Here is a 15978-nt window from a genome sequence, read left to right on the forward strand (position 1 = left end):
CCTCTGTCTCTGAGGGCAAAGGACCATAAACTCCAGTAGTTGTTTTATAACACTGAATTTTTGGAGGTTAAGATGGTTACCTGTGTCGGAGTCTCAAGCCATGCTGCCTATAGTAGCATGTATTAAATCTCTATGCCCTGGGGAGGGTTTTGGTCTGTGTGCCACTCCTTGGCAGAAAGGACTTTTACTTTTTGTTGCTAGGAGTGAGGGTGGGGGCTTGGGCTTCAGATAGGACTCCAAGGCCATTTCCTGATACAAAATAAAATCTCTTTTTGACCTACATTCATTGGGCTAATGGGACCCCTTGCAATAGGACCTGCACACCCTTGGAAGCCTAGGCATTCTTTCTGCTTTATATTTCTATTGCTTTTACAGATACCTTGTTCACAATTTTGTTGCAAATGACCATATTTCCTGAAATTGAAGCACTGGGCGTTTTGATATCAGATATCTTTAGCTAGAGCTTGACTTATGATATTAACAGGGTACACATTAGAACCAATATCCGGGGTTGGGGATTTAGCTCAGTGGTAGAGCGCTTACCTAGGAAGCACAAGGCCCTGGGTTCGGTCCCCAGCTCCGAAAAAAAGAACCAAAAAAAAAAAAAAAAAAAAAAAAGAACCAATATCCGTCATATCTCTTATCCACTAGTCGGTAAGTGCTGCTCCTGACTTTAATGGTCTGATAACTTTTTTACATCTGGTATTTGCGTTTTCATGAGTCAAGGTCTTTATCGACACCTGTCTTTTGTCAGAGTCTGATACAACTTTGTTCTCAGCTGAGATTAATTTTTTTAAAGATTTATTTATTATATATAAGTACACTGTAGCTGTTCAGACACACCAGAAGAGGGCATCGGATCTCATTACAGATGGTTGTGAGCCACCATGTGGTTGTGGGATTTGAACTCAGGACCTTTGGAAGAGCAGTCAGCGCTCTTAACCACTGAGCCATCTCTCCAGCCCCAGATTAATTTCTGCTTAAATAAAAAAAAATCAGGGGGTTGGGGATTTGGCTGAGTGGTAGAGCGCTTGCCTAGGAAGCGCAAGGTCTTGAGTTCGGTCCCCAGCCCTGGAAAAAAAAAATCAGTGAAAGCGTCTCCAGAGCCTTACATAATCTTTGTAAACAAGGTGAATTTTCGCCCTAGACTCAACTTTGTCCCAAGCTCTTAAAGCCGCTAAACGTTGTTCTACAGTAAACCTACAGTTGTACAGCATATACTTGCTAATGGTTGAAACAAGATTATGAAGAGAAAGGATGGTGTCCTATAGAAATGATCTATCTAAGGAACTTTAAAAAGCCCATGGTTTCATATAGAATGCACTTGCTTTATATGGCAAATTCTAAATAACTGGGTTACTCAGCACAGAATTACCGCTAAGACTGGAAGGGATTGGTGACAGCTGTGGTGACGGCCGGTGCACAGTTGCAGGGGTTAGCATGGTGGAGGGAAGAAGCTGTGAACTGAACAGCAGAAAGAGCGAGGGGAATGAATAAAGTCAAAGACCAGTTGCTGGCTGAAGGGTGGTACATTGATCTACAAGAACAGATGCCATTTCTGTTGCAATGAAACCTTTCTTTTGAAATGGCCTCTTCCATCACAGCTTGTCCTCCCACTTTTCAGCTTTTCTGTGACCCGGCCGCCCTCCAGTGAAGTTTCTTTTCCTCTCTTTTCCTGCAGGAAACTCCTGCTCTCGGGATTGAGCCTTTTTGTTCTGTTGGGTGCTTCTTGCTTTTTTTTTTTTTTTAAAGATTTATTCATTTATTATATATAAGTACACTGTAGCTGTCTTCAGATACACCAGAAGAGGGCATCAGATCTCTTTACAGATGGTTGTGAGCCACCATGTGGTTGCTGGGAATTGAACTCATGACCTCTGGAAGAGCAGTTGGGTGCTCTTAACCGCTGAGCCATCTCTCCAGCCCTGCTTCTTGCTTCTTAAGTGTTTCCACCTCTGCCCATAACCTCTCAAGAGATGCACCTCAGACTTTGCAACCCTTCAGAAAAGTCCCTTTCATTTTCCCAGTTCTGCCTTTTGTTTGTTTGTTTCTCAGGCCCCTCTATTTCCACCTCCATTTTTTTCAACTGCTTAGCCAGTCTTTCAACCTTTTTTTTTGAAACAAAATCTATGAAGAAAAAGCAGAAGATTCCATCTGGGAGCAAAGTAGGGGATATCCCAGAGGCAGCAGCTGCAATAAACATTTCACTGCCTCTCGAAAGAAAACCATTCCTTTGTCCTCTGCTGTTTCCTTTACTGCATTTGAAATCAAATTTCCCATTTTTTTTTTTTTTTTGGATCTTTTTTTCGGAGCTGGGGACCGAACCCAGGGCCTTGCGCTTCCTAGGCAAGCGCTCCACCACTGAGCTAAATCCCCAACCCCAAATTTCCCATTTTTTATCCTTAATTTTTGAGCCCTGTCTTGAAGCTCCACTTCTAGGTGGACTTTGCTACTTTGTGGTTTCTTCTTTTTCTTACCCTTTAGCTCCTCCCCCTTCTATCTCCTATCACTAGATAGGAAAGAAAGAAGCATAGTCCTTCAATCTGTTTTTTTTTCTTTGTGTTTCATCTCTGAGCATAACTGCTGACAAATAGCAACTAAACTCCCCACCCCACCCCCCATCCTCCCAATCACCCGTACCTTCCAATCTTGCCTCTCAGGGCTCTAGAATTTATAGACTCTCTGAAAAGTTCCTAGAATTCCAAATGTCACACAGTCACAGGAATTATCTGCAGCTGGCAAAACCACAACTCCTTTGGAGCACGAGGCAAATCATAGTCAGCTGCTGTGGACAGTCTGACACAGCTCCACATCCCACACCTGGGATTAAAACGAAATCACAGTCCTAGATTTCTTTTCCCCAAAGAAACCCAAATTCCAGAATTCTTACTACAGATGGCCCTTTAGACAGCTGAGGAGCTTTGCACTGTTGATGGACAAAGCTTCAATCAAGAATTTCTCCGTAAGAGCATCAGTGGCTTTGTCTCATTCACCGCCACATCCACCACCACACAACAGAGGAGGTGCCTGGTTGAGTGTCTTGTAGGGCTTCTTTAACAGCAAACACAAGGTCTGCTTTATCACATGGCCAGTGACTCAAGAGAGTCAGCAAAAGCTGAAGCTGATGGAGGCAGAATGTAAACAAGCTGAATTCAGAGCTAAAATTGTGAAATCATTGGAACATGAGGGAAATTCTTAGTTATTTAATATATATATATCAAGTACTATATTTTTTTTATAAAGGTTTACTTTGTGTGTATGGATGTTTTGCCTGCATGTGTGTCTGTATACCACTTGTGTGCCTGGTGCCTGAGGAGGAGGCCAGAAGAGGGCATCTAATTCCTGGATTACTGATCATCTTGAGCCACTGCGTGGGTTCTAGGAGGTTGGTCATCTTGAAGGACAACCAGTGTTTTTTAACTGCTGAGCCATCGTTTCTCCAACCCCAAATACTACATCCTTGCTCTTGGCTTAGCCCAGAAAATTAAGATCTGTTATTTTATAATCCCAACAATAAGCTTATGAGTCATACTCAGCACTCTCCTTGTACCCTTGGGCAAACAAGGGGATAGATTAAAAAGTAATCTGCGTGGGGTTGGGGATTTAGCTCAGTGGTAGAGCGCTTGCCTAGCAAGCGCAAGGCCCTGGGTTCGGTCCCCAGCTCCAAAAAAAAAAAAAAAAAAAAAAAAAAAAGACAGTGTTTCTGTGTATCCCTGGCCATCTTGGATTCACTCTGTAGATCATGCTGGCCTTGAAGTAAGGAGATTCACCTTCCTCTGCCTCCCAAGTGTTGGGATTAAAGGTATGCACAGCCATGCCCGGCTCTCCATCATAATTATTAACTTTATTTGTATATATTTTGCAGTATTGAGTTTTGAACATGCTAACTAGTATTCTATAGTATTCTCAGCCATTTTCTTTAGTCCAACTTAAAAAAAAAAAAAAAGAATTTTTAGGTATTTGGTTTTCCAGAGGTCCTGAGTTCAGCTCCCAGCAACCACAGGGTGACTCACAACCATCTGTAATGGGATCCGATGCCCTCTTCTGGTGTGTCTGAAAAAATAGCTACAGTGTACACATATAAATAAAATAAACTAAAAAAAAATGTGTTTTCCTTGCATGAATGTGTAGGTACTGCATGAGTGTCTGGAAGTCAGAGAAGGGCTATGGACCCCTTGAACTGGAATTACAAATAATTGTGAACCACCATATGGGTCCTGGGAATAGAACCTGGGTCCTCTGAGGAGCAACAAGTGCTTAATTATTGAGCCATCTCTTCAGCCCCCATTTAAGGAAACCTAAAATATCTTCATCTCTAGCCTAGGCTAACCCAGAACCTCAGCATCCTTGTGGTGGAGTTACATTTGTGTATCATTACATCGGGCTTCCAATTATTTCCATAGTGATTTGAAAAGTGTCTTCTTTACTGTCTGGCACTAATTATTTCTCACTTTTAACCATTGCTTGGTTGCTCGCTGTCTACCTTTGGCAAATTGCTTAATCTCTCTGACCCTGTTCCTTAATACGCATGTAACTTTGTCTTTTAATCTATACCTCATTTTCCTCATCTGTAAGATAGGATGACCAGTACCTACCTCATAGAGAATAAGAATTCATCTAAAGCTCTCAGCACAGTGCCATGAACAGTTTTTGTTCCCCTAAATGTTATTGTTCTTTCAATGTTTTTGTTTTTGTTTTTGTTTTTGTTTTTTTGTGATAAATAGTTCTCATCTTTAGGGCGCTCAGAAAGAAACGTGAATGTAGGCGGGCCTAACTGCTTCGAGGAAGTAGGAGGTAGCCAGGCTAGCAAAAGAAGCTGGGCCTTGACTTGGCTAGTGCAATAGGGTGGGGTGGGAAGCTGTTTCCTCACTGGGAACAGAAAAAGACCAGATCCCAGAGAATACACTATGAACACCATAAATTCAGTAAATTTAACTAATTGTTTTTTTTCTTTCTGTTATTATGGTACAGTCAAGAAAGGACCGATCAGAAGTAAATTAACACAGGAGCCCCAAGGCCTTCGGTAGAACGGGGCAGGCCACACCCCAGAGAGACAAGGCCCGAGCCCCTAAAGCTAGTTCTGTCCTTAAATTCATGGACTCTGTGGCGATGAAACACCACCTACCCAAATATAGAGCCCAGCGCCGTTCTCAGTCTCCATCTTTAGACGTGAAAGAATGAGAGCCTGCCAAAGGAGAATCACAGATTTGAGAGACTAGGTGGTACGGCGGCTGCCAGGGGACCAAAACGTCTACAAGGTAAAGCTGCAGCCTAAAGCAATTTTTTGACCCCCGACACTTAATGGGCTGTCGAAGACCCGGATGTGTCTGGGACTGGCCGAGGTACCCATTAACGCGCCCCCGCTAGACCATCCCCCTTCTCCATTTATGATTGGATTTTCTTGACGCCAATCACTACCTCTCCAGCCACCCACTCCTCAAGGGTGGGGTGAAGTCTCGGTATCCCGCTTTCTATTGGTAGGAGGAAGAAGAGGAGGGCGGGTAGCCGGCTAAGTTCCTCCAATGGCCGTCGTGGCGTGTGGTTAAGGCGGAGTCAAGGCGCTTGGCAGCTGCCCAATCAGCGTCCTTGTTTGTGTGGTGCCGCCGCCGCCGGTGCAGCCGCCGCCGCCGCTGCTGCCCCTGTCTGTACCGCAGTGTCTGCTCCGCCCGCCCGCCCTCCCCGACCCGGCCCGCCCCCTCCCCCACCCCCGCTCCTGGACCCGCCAGTGGGGTCTGGATCCCACTGTGCCGTCGCCGCCTCCTTTTTCGACGCCTTCACGGCCACCAGAAGAGGCGACCTGGTCGGGAGTTCCGCCGCCGCTGCCAGGTGAGGATCTCTGGCCTAGGCCAGCCTGGCCGCCAGCCCGCCAGCCCGCCCGGGGGCGGTGAGGAGCGACGGAGGGAGCAAGGCTGCGAGAAGGCGGCGGTGGGGGAGGGGAAAGGTGGAGGGCGGGGGGAGGGGAAGCGCCCGCGAGCCGACGCCCGCCCGCGCGCCCCCGCCTGGCGTCCCCTCCCCCAGCCCGGCCCGCGCGCCCCCGCCTCGCGCTCCCCTTCACCTCTTCCCCTCCCCCCCGCGCGCGCGCCCTGGTCTTTCACTTAGGCCTCGCGCGACCCGGCTGGTGTCCCTTCGAATCTTCTTTTTACTCTCGCTCCCCTCCCTCGCTCCCCGTTTCCCTCGCCATCCCCCTTTTACTCAATACCTCATGCCCGCCATGCTCCCCTCTTCTTCGGAGCGTCCTCCTCTCTGTGTTTTTAACTCTCCGCCCCCAGTAGTGCCCTCGGGGTGCGGGGGCCGCTCCCTGCACTGAGTCTGTGTTTGACGGCGGATAGGACGGAAAGGGGATTCTTAAGGGTGGAGGAAGCATTGGATAATTATCTTTATTTGGGGGGACAGGATCAGGAGTGCAGAACCTTACCCCTTTATTTCGTCGTCCACCGTTCCCTTGCCCTCCGTAAGAAAAGGGAATTGTCTTGACTTGCGTGGGTTACTTACCTTGTATAGCAACTAAACCACCCATTTTCTCAGCTGGGCTTCTGGGACACACTGGATTTGTTTGCCAGTTCACTTTTTGAGGGTTGATGGAACTAGAACTTACCCTTCCCGATCTCATCAGGACTTAAGAGTACTTTTGCCTCTTTGGGCTCAGTTACCTGAAGGAGCTAGTTACTCCTGTGAATGAAGAGATTTAGGTGTTAATTGCTGTCCCGGAGAATCGTCCCCGCTCTATAAAGGTATGGTGCCCTCTTTGAGTTCGTCCTTACCACTAAATTCCCTCCAAACACAAGACGTTCCTTCATAAGGACTGACCCTGAGATGGAGGTGGAGGAATTACTGGTGGGTGGTAGGTAGCGTGTGGATGCTGAAGTTAGCGGTGTTTCCCTGTTCTCTTCTGGAGAGTAAGGTAGCATCCTGAGCAGCAGTGTTCTCATCTGGTAATTGATTACTTGAAGGGCTTTTGTGTGTGTGCTTCTGAGGTGGGAATAATATAAATTAAATACTCTTTTAGCAAAAAGAGGCATCGTTCTTATGCCTACCCAGCAAGATTTGAAATAGTGCTTGAAGTTGGAGTAAAAGTAGGTTTGATTCATGTGGATTGGAGAAGAGCTGCTACTTTTTTGTAGTCTTTTGGAACAGTTCCTTTTCCAGAAATTTATAAGTTGAATAAACACAGATGAATGTGGCACAAAGTAAGAAATCTTCCCCTCCCACCTCTGTCTTCCAACCATCTTATCCTTCCTACAGCCACTACTGAAGTTTTTTGGCCTCTGTATAGGGTCTGTAAGTTGTTGTTTATCCTATTTAAGGGTTGAGTGGTTTCTTTATTGCTTTTTCTTTGATACGTGGACTTACATTCTTTCTCGAAGTCTGATGATCACTTTGATTTGTGTTTTTGGTGTAGAAGTCTTGAGAATTGTCCTAAAAGGGGGCTGGAGAGATGGCTCAGGTTGAGTACTGACTGCTCTTCCAGAGGACTCAGGTTCAATTCCCAGTACCCACAAGGCTGTCTAAAACTGTCTATAATTCTAGTTCCAGGGGATCTGACACCCTGGGGATGGGGGAAGAGAGAGAATATTGTTTTAGAGCACTAGCAGTTGTGTGTGTGCTTGATTGGTAAGGAGGCAGTTTCTGGTGATATTGAAGATAGTAGTGTGGCTGGGTTAAGCTCATTTTGAGGGAAGGAAGATATATCTGTTGGAAATGTAACACTAGGGATGCTGGGCTGGGTCAGCCTGGGGTTTTTGAGAAGATAGGTTTGTAAATAGTCTATGGTGACTATTGGTCCAATATGATTGATAGACTTTTCAGTCTGGGGGCAGTGAAAGTTATGGAAGAGGTAGGTATTAGCGAGAATCAGAAGCCTGGACATGTAGGTTGAATGACCTAGTTTGAGAAGAGATGAGGTTTATATAGACTTTTATGCTACTTATTCTTTAGTTGAGAACATTTTTAATGAGGTGAGAGTGACTTGTGCTTGACATCAGTATCCATCTTTATGGCACTGTGGTTTGCTTCCCCTGACTATGTCATGTCTGTTAACTTCCTGTTTATAAATACAGTCTCAACAGGAGAATAGAAGCTAGGTTAAATACTTGTCTAGAAACAAAGTTATCCTGGTTTCCTTCCTGATCAGCCTTTCAAATATAAATCCTGGCAGTAATTTAAACTGTGTTTAGCATAGGGGCACAGGGAGAGAGTTGTGAGGAATTTTTTTCCAGCCCTCACAGCCCTACAGTACTTTGTTTTGTTTTTCTTTTTTTCCGGAGCTGGGGACCGAACCCAGGGCCTTGTGATTGCTAGGCAAGCGCTCTACCACTGAGCTAAATCCCCAACTCCCTACAGTACTTTGTAAAGTGTGTGTTCTCTAGGATCATGATTGAAATCCCAACACTTGGGAAATTGAGAGAGGATTCTTTGAATTTGAGGCAGTGTAGACTATATAGTGAGTTCAAGATAGCTAGAGCTAAAACAACTAAAACCCCACCCCTCACCCCCCAAAAACAACAAAAACTGGTACTGACCTTTCATCCTGATCTAGGGATCAGGAGTTCAAGGTCATCTTCTGTTTTCTATCACTTTTGAGCTCTCCTACCCCCCCTCAAAAAAAAATGGCCTGTGTGTTTTCCTTCTTTGTTGTGGGTGGTGGAGTCTCTCTGTAACTTTCTCTTGGTTTCAGTAGGCCTACTGGATGCTCTAGATTGGGCCCGGCTAAGAGTACAGTTGCAGCCCGGTGGTGGTGGTGGTGAAGAAACGCCTTTTATCCCAGCACTCAGTAGGTAGAAGCAGGTGGAGTTTGAGGCCAGTCTGATCTTCAGAGCAAGTTCAGAACAACCACAGTTATACAGAGAAACCCTGTTTTGAAATAAAGGGGATTTAAAAAAGTTTGAAAGTTGAAGAGGTGTCATTGTGCTCTGAAAGGCTAATATCTCAGGATTCCCTTGTCTTTTTTTTTTTTTTTTTCCTTTGAGATAAGAGTTTCTCTACGCAGCTCTGGCCATCATTGAATTGGCTCTATAGACCAGGCTGTCCTAGAACTCACATCCATCTGCCTCTGCCTCCTGAGTGCTGGCTAGGGTTAAAGGTGTGTTCCAGCACTCTTGGCTCTCCTTGTTTTAAGCAGTGACCTATGTTGTTTGCCAAGCAGACCTCTTACGTCCATTTACCTGATTTTTCCCTTCTCCCTAAGCTGTGTAGGGAGACAGCAGCTGCACTGTGCTGCACTCTGGAGCATATTCTCTGTTAGCCCCCTGTTTAGGAGACCAGCTAACAAGCAGCCCTTCTGCACTTAGCTTAGGAGGTTCATGTTGCTTGGCGTATTGAGAAAAGTCAAAACAGATTTGGTTGATGAGAACAATTGCTAGAGAAATCATAAAATTGATCCATAAGAGGGTTCAAAGGACTTTGTTTCCTAGACCTTTGCAGGATTTACAGCCCAGTGTCCTTAGATGTCAGTGTACAATATGAGGCATTTTGTGAGGCACATTGGAAGGAAGAGGAGAAAAAAAATACACACCTAGATTGATTCCAACTTTAGTTCTAGCATAAAACTGTCCACCTGCTTTATTGCTTAGGGGAAATCCCACCAACATGATGCCACACAATTGCAGATCAATTAATTTTGGCCAAGTATGGAAAAAGAATTTGTTTTTGTGAAAAAGAATGGCTTTGGGGGAGAAAGTATCTATTTTTGCTTATATTCCGTAGTCTGAAGGTTTTTCTGTACATTGTTTGGGGGACTTTTGCCAATTTCAGTTGGTGAAGTAGGGATCCTTTTTCTCAGTGTAATAGTGACAAAAGCCTCTGCAGTTAGGTCTAGATAGGAAGTGAATCTTTTCTGTATCTTTTACCTTCTCTTTGGTAGATTCATAAAATGCTTCAATGCTGCCTGAGTTCCTAGAATAGGAGAGGAATGACACATGGTCATTAAGGCCTTATAAGTTGGCTCTGTGATATGTAGTGCTTTCCACAAAATACCTTAAATTGCAATTGCCTTGGATTACCCACAACTGGCCAGAAACTTCAAGAGTTTGGCATTATAATAGCAAGAGTTAACAGGTGTGCACCATACACAATTTTTAGATAATTCATGAAATTATTACTTGACTAATCCTAACAGACTTACTACTTTAAGATTTCTGATCAAAGTACTTTGAGGTACTGGGATTACAGAAATGAGCTTCTATGTCTGGCTAAATGTCATCTTTTCAATGAGGCCTTATTTCTACCATTTATTTTTATGTATTTATGTGGACTATGCATGCCTGGTATCTGTGGAGGTCAGCAGATAGGAGTTACCATGAGGGTGATAGGAACTGACTGCAGGTTCTCTTGAAGAACAGCTAGTGCTCAGCTAGTGTTGAGTTCTTACCCCAGCCCTAGATTTTGTGTGTGCGTGCATGTGTGTAAATGTCTTTACTTGCTGAGTCACCTTACTGTCCATCTGTCCATTAATCTATCCATTTATTTATTTATTGAGAAGGATCTCAGCTTTCTTAGGCTGGCCTTAAACATACTGTGGAATTGAGGATGATTTTGAAGTTCTGATTCTCTTTCTTCTACTTCATAAATGCTGAAATACAGGCATTCATCACCACATCAAGTTTTCCTAACTCTTTAGAATCTTACCTTCAGCTCCCATCTATCCTTCACATCTAATAGTCTTCTCTTGCGCGCGCTCTCTCTCTCTCTTTGTTTCATGATACTTAACAACTTTTTTTTACAAAGATATATTTATTTATTTTATGTGTAAGAGTACACTATAAATTCAGACACACCAGAAGAGGGCGTCAGATCCCATTACAGATTGTTGGTTGTGAGTCACCATGTGGTTGCTGGGGACAGAATTCAGGACCTCTGGAAGAGCAGCAGTCAGTGCTCTTAACCACTGAGCCATCTCTCCAGCCCCTGATACTTAACAACTTTAAAGCATTTACTTGTGCTGAGCAGTGGTGGCAAACCCTTCCCAGCACTTGGGAGGCAGAGGCTGTCGATCTCTGAATTTGAAGCCAGCCTGCTCTACAGAGTGAATTACAGGACAGCCAGGGCTGTTAAACCAAACATCATCATCATCACCACCACCACCACCACCACCATCATCATCATCATCATCATAAATTAAAAGAAAAGGAAAAAATTAAATTTATTGCTTGTTTTTCCTCTTGTGATAAAGGTTTTGGAGGTGTGGATTTATATTCATGGTATTTTGATATTTTGTTTAGTGCTTAATATAATTCCTATCATATAGTTAATAGTCATATTTGTTATCAAATTGGAATATAGTCTCTTCCTAACTAAATGTAAACTTCTTTTACAACAAAATAAGTGTGAAAATACAATATGGTATTGCAAAATGTTAGACAATTTTATTTTATTTTAGAAAAGCTTTTGTGGGGGTTGGGGATTTAGCTCAGTGGTAGAGCGCTTAGGCAAGCGCTCTACTACTGAGCTAAATCCCCAACCCCAAAATTAAATGTTTTTAAAAAAAAAGGGCTGGAGAGATGGCTCAGCGGTTAAGAGCACCCGACTACTCTTCCAGAGGTCCTGAGTTCAATTCCCAGCAACCACATGGTGGCTCACAACCATCTGTAAAGAGATCCGATGCCCTCTTGTGTATTTGAAGACAGCTATAGTGTACTTATATATAATAAATGAATAAATCTTAAAGAAAAAAAAAGAAAAGCTTGTACACGTGTGCATGTGGTGCTCAGAGAGTCTAGAAGAGATGTTTGCAGGTTTGACATACCCAAATGTGGGTACTGGGAACTGAATTCAGGTCCTCAGGAAGAGCTGTACATGTACTTAACTACTGAGCCATATCTAGTCTCTGTAAAATGTTTTGTAAACTTTAAAGAATTCTATAAATATGAGGGCTGGAGAGATGGCTCAGCAGTTAAGAGCACTGGTTGTTCTTCAGAGGACCCAGGTCCAGTTCCCAGCACTGACATCTTACTGTCTGTAATTCTAGTCTAGGGAACATGAAATCACAGAAACATACATGCAGGCAAAACACCAAAGCACATAAAATAAAAATAAACAGGTTATTTTTTAAAAAAATATAAATGACAAAAAGATTGCTTCCCCATTGAAATAAGTAATTTTTAGTTACTTAGAATTATCTTTAAGTGTATTTATATATATTATTCCATTCTACCTAAAGGTAAATATAAACATGTCTACTTTCATATTTTGTTGTTACTCCAAATATAACACTCCCATTGTTTCCCTTTTGTGAGTCATTGAGTCATCAAAGCCAGAAATGTGAGCATCATTGTCTATTCTTTTTTTTTTTTTTTCCCGGAGCTGGGGACCGAACCCAGGGCCTTGCGCTTCCTAGGTAAGCGCTCTACCACTGAGCTAAATCCCCAGCCCCTGTCTATTCTTTTTTAAAATAATAATTTGTGGGCTGGAGAGATGGCTCAGCGGTTAAGAGCACTGACTGTTCTTCCTGGAGTTCCGAGTTCAATTCCTAACAACCACATGGTGGCTCACAACCATCTGTAATGGGATCTGATGCCCTCTTCTGGTGTGCCTGAAGACAGCTGCAGAGTACTTATATATAATAAATAAATAAATCTTTAAAATAATAATTTGTATGTATTCTTTGAGAATGTATGCAATGTAGTTTGTGTGTGTGTGTGCGCGCGCATGTGCGCTTGTAGAGTCTGAAATTTTTTTTTTTTATTAAAAGATTTATTTATTTATTATATATAAGTACACTGTAGCTGTCTTCAGATACACCAGAAGAGGGCATCGGATCTCTTTACAGATGGTTGTGAGCCACCATGTGGTTGCTGGGAATTGAACTCATGACCTCTGAAAGAGCAGTCGGGTGCTCTTAACCGCTGAGCCATCTCTCCAGCTCCCCTGAAATTTTTTTTTTAATTTTATTTAATCACTTTTTTACACTCCAGATTTTATCCCTCTCCCTTTTTTCTCTTAATTTTAAGCAATGTACTTTTATCATAATCACCTTCTATTTCCCCCCTCCAACTTCCTCTCTATTTTTTCTTTGATACAGGGTCTAGCTAAGAAAATGAGGCTGGTGTTGAATTCGTAGTCCTCTTGCCTCAACACTTAAATGCCAGAATTGTTTAGTTTATATGTACCACTAGTCCCATTACTCTTGTTACTTTATGTATATTTCTCAATCTTTGGTTTCTTCTGGATCTTCACTAATTCATGTCCATCATTGAAATTCTGATAAAGGATATTTCTGCAAAGTCTTTTGTTTATTTTTGTGTGGATTTTTGGAGGGGAAGATAGGGGTTTCTAGAAAAGGTTTCTCTGGGTAACCTTGGCTGTCCTGGAACTTATTCTGTAGAGCAGGTTGGCTTTCTGCTCCCTGAGTGCTGAGATTTTAAAGACATTTGCCACTATGCCTGCTCTGTACATTGTGAGATAGGTTCTGTAGCCTAGAGTGGATGTGTGGGAGAATGAACTCAGGTCTGATCTTCCTTCTTCTACTCCCAACTGCTGGAATTATAGTTGGTATGCTCTTAGGTTCTGATTGGCTAGCTGTTTTGAGATTTGATCTCATTATTTAGATCAGACTGGCCTAGAACTTAGTATGTAGACCAAGCTGGCTTCAGACTTTGAGCAATTTGTTGACTTTTTCCTGAGTGATAGTATTACTAACATGCACTACCAGACAGGGCACCATAATCTTTTACAATCCTTTTTAGTTTTGGTGCATTACCTTTCCCCTTTTTGGAGGTAGAGTCTCATTGTGGTCAAGGTTGGCTCAGAGGTCTATGTTGCCTAGGCCATATAACAAAGTCCTCTTGCTTTGATCTCCTGTGTGCTGGGGTTGCAAGCATGGACCACTGTAGTTGAGTTATTCTTGTTCTCTTTTAAACTCTAATATATTGTCTTTGAAGTGTTCTCCTAAATACCTGAATAGTTTACTTATTTCTGTTAAAAAATTCAATAGTTTCCACTCATTAAAAAGATAAAATTTAAACTTGTTTAGCATTCAAGGCCATTTATGATCTTGACCTTTGCCTTTTTTTTTAAAGATTTATTTATTTATTTATTTATTTATTGGTTCTTTTTTTCGGAGCTGGGGACTGAACCCAGGGCCTTGCGCTTCCTAGGCAAGCGCTCTACCACTGAGCTAAATCCCCAACCTATTGATTTATTTTTTTAAACATTTATTTATTATGTATACATCATACAGCTTTCTGCCTACATGTATGCACCTGCAGGCCAGAAGAGGGCACCAGACCTGATTATAGATGGTTGTGAGCCACCATGTGGTTGCTGGGAATTGAACTCAGGACCTCTGGAAGAGCAGACAGTGCTCTTAACCTCTGAGCCATCTCTCCAGCCCCAAGATTTATTTATTTTATGTATTTGAATACACTGTAGCTCTCTTCAGACACACCAGAAGAGGGCATCAGATGTCATTATAGATGGTGGTGAGACAGCATGTGGTTGCTGGGAATTGAACTTGCTAGTGCTCTTAACCTGCTGAGCCATCTCTCCAGCTCGACCTTTGCCTTTTTTCCAGTATGCCTTTTCTTAATATGTGAATAAATACAGTTTTTAGTTCTCAGATCAGTCTCCAAATCTCAACTTAAAATGCTGCTTTTTCTGGAAGGCCTTTTCTTACTTGCCCATAAAGATTTAAGTACATTTCCTTTTATCTCAGTATACTTTATAAATATTACTCCCCTACCCTCAGTAGTCTATTAGTATCCTAAAAGCGAAATACAGTGGTTCAGATCAAAGTGTTGGTTGCTCTTCCAGAGGACCTGAGTTTAATTGCCAGAACCTACAAGGTGGCTAGCTCACAACTGCCTGTAACTCCAGTTTCAGGGGGATTTGATTCCCTCTTTTGGCCTACTTGGGTCACTGCATGCACATGTGCACAGACATTCATGCTAGCAAAAAAAACCATCCACAAATGTAATATAATAAAATACAAAATTGAAATAGCAATTATTTTCAGTGCCTAAAATGCTATTTTCTAAAAGATATTCAGGAACATTTGTTGTATAAATGAACATTGCTGTAGGTTGAGAAAATGGTTCATAAATTTAGAAGATGCCCCTTTTGAAGGATTATTGGTTTTTCCATATATAGTTTGTGTGATCTGTTGCCTGTGCTCTGCATTACTTGCCACCAACCTTACCTGCCCTTGTGGGTTGGAGGTGAGGTGGTGCAGAATCAATGATGCAGACTTGGGGAAAACACTACAGCAAGCTCATCTGAGCACTGCTGCAAGCTCCTTTAATACTCTCTACCCATGCCCCATTGGTCCCAAAAAAGTATCTATTTTAAACAGCAGTTCCTGATTGACTGGCATTGTCTGTATCAGCAATCCTTGGTCTTTTAGGCAGTCCTCAACTAGGTCCTCCTATAGGAGATGCTTTTGTAGTTGCACAATCCCCAGTGTTCATGTAGAGGCAGCCTGCCATTCCTGCTACATATCCACCCTTTTTAGATTTTGACAGCCTAGTGGGAGCTGGGGTGCCTTTGCCTTCACATTGTTGACCCTACCTTGGAGGATTCCCAGTATACTGTATTACGCCTTTCCAGGATCTTACCTGTCATTGACTACCAACCCTCAAAGAGATACCACTCTGGAGGCCTGTCACATGAGGGGGAGATGAGGAACAGCCTACATGGTGGTCTTACAGATTGCTGCCATCCATGCTTTGATCACTTCCTTAGAGGGGATGAAATCAGGATTTTCAAGAGCCATCAGCACCTGGAGGGTCATCTTATTTATGGAATGCTGCTTGGAGATACGCTGTGGGAAACATTTAAACAAAATAATTATTAGTATGACAGTTCTACCCATCATGGTGTAAGTGGCTATCCATGATGGGTCAAATCGCCTCTTAATATTGTTCCACATTTTTCCCAAGAATCCACAGATACCCTGGTAGCATTGAGGTTGGCTATGTTCTCCCTTAACAGCACAGAATAGTTAAGGAAATTTGTCTTAAGGTACCTTTAAGATGTTGAGCCAACTGT

At 42.9% G+C, this 15978-nt stretch overlaps 1 protein-coding gene and 1 long non-coding RNA gene across 13 annotated transcripts in view; one reads left to right on the forward strand and one right to left on the reverse strand.

Moving 5' to 3' along the window:
- The window catches only part of LOC102551157 (uncharacterized), an 18549-nt gene extending 12304 nt beyond the window's left edge, over nt 1-6245 (reverse strand). For 4 of the 6 annotated variants that reach the window (XR_015676463.1, XR_015676459.1, XR_015676464.1 and 1 more), the window contains exon 1: nt 5126-5273. This is a non-coding gene — a long non-coding RNA (uncharacterized LOC102551157). Of the gene's footprint in view, nt 1-5125; nt 5274-6199 lie in introns of those variants that run through there. The other 2 variants (XR_015676467.1, XR_015676460.1) reach the window with 1 other exon arrangement.
- Nucleotides 5589-15978, forward strand: part of Gatad2b (GATA zinc finger domain containing 2B) — an 81368-nt gene continuing 70978 nt past the window's right edge. For 4 of the 7 annotated variants that reach the window (XM_087623271.1, XM_087623278.1, XM_087623269.1 and 1 more), the window contains exon 1: nt 5589-5826. The gene's annotated coding sequence lies outside the window, so the exon portion shown is untranslated. Of the gene's footprint in view, nt 5827-6527; nt 6732-15978 lie in introns of those variants that run through there. The other 3 variants (NM_001446939.1, XM_087623286.1, NM_001024888.1) reach the window with 3 other exon arrangements.

Source organism: Rattus norvegicus, chromosome 2 (assembly GCF_021556685.1).
Source record: "Rattus norvegicus strain SHRSP/BbbUtx chromosome 2, alternate assembly SHRSP_T2T, whole genome shotgun sequence".
Classification (NCBI taxonomy): Eukaryota; Metazoa; Chordata; class Mammalia; order Rodentia; family Muridae; genus Rattus; species Rattus norvegicus.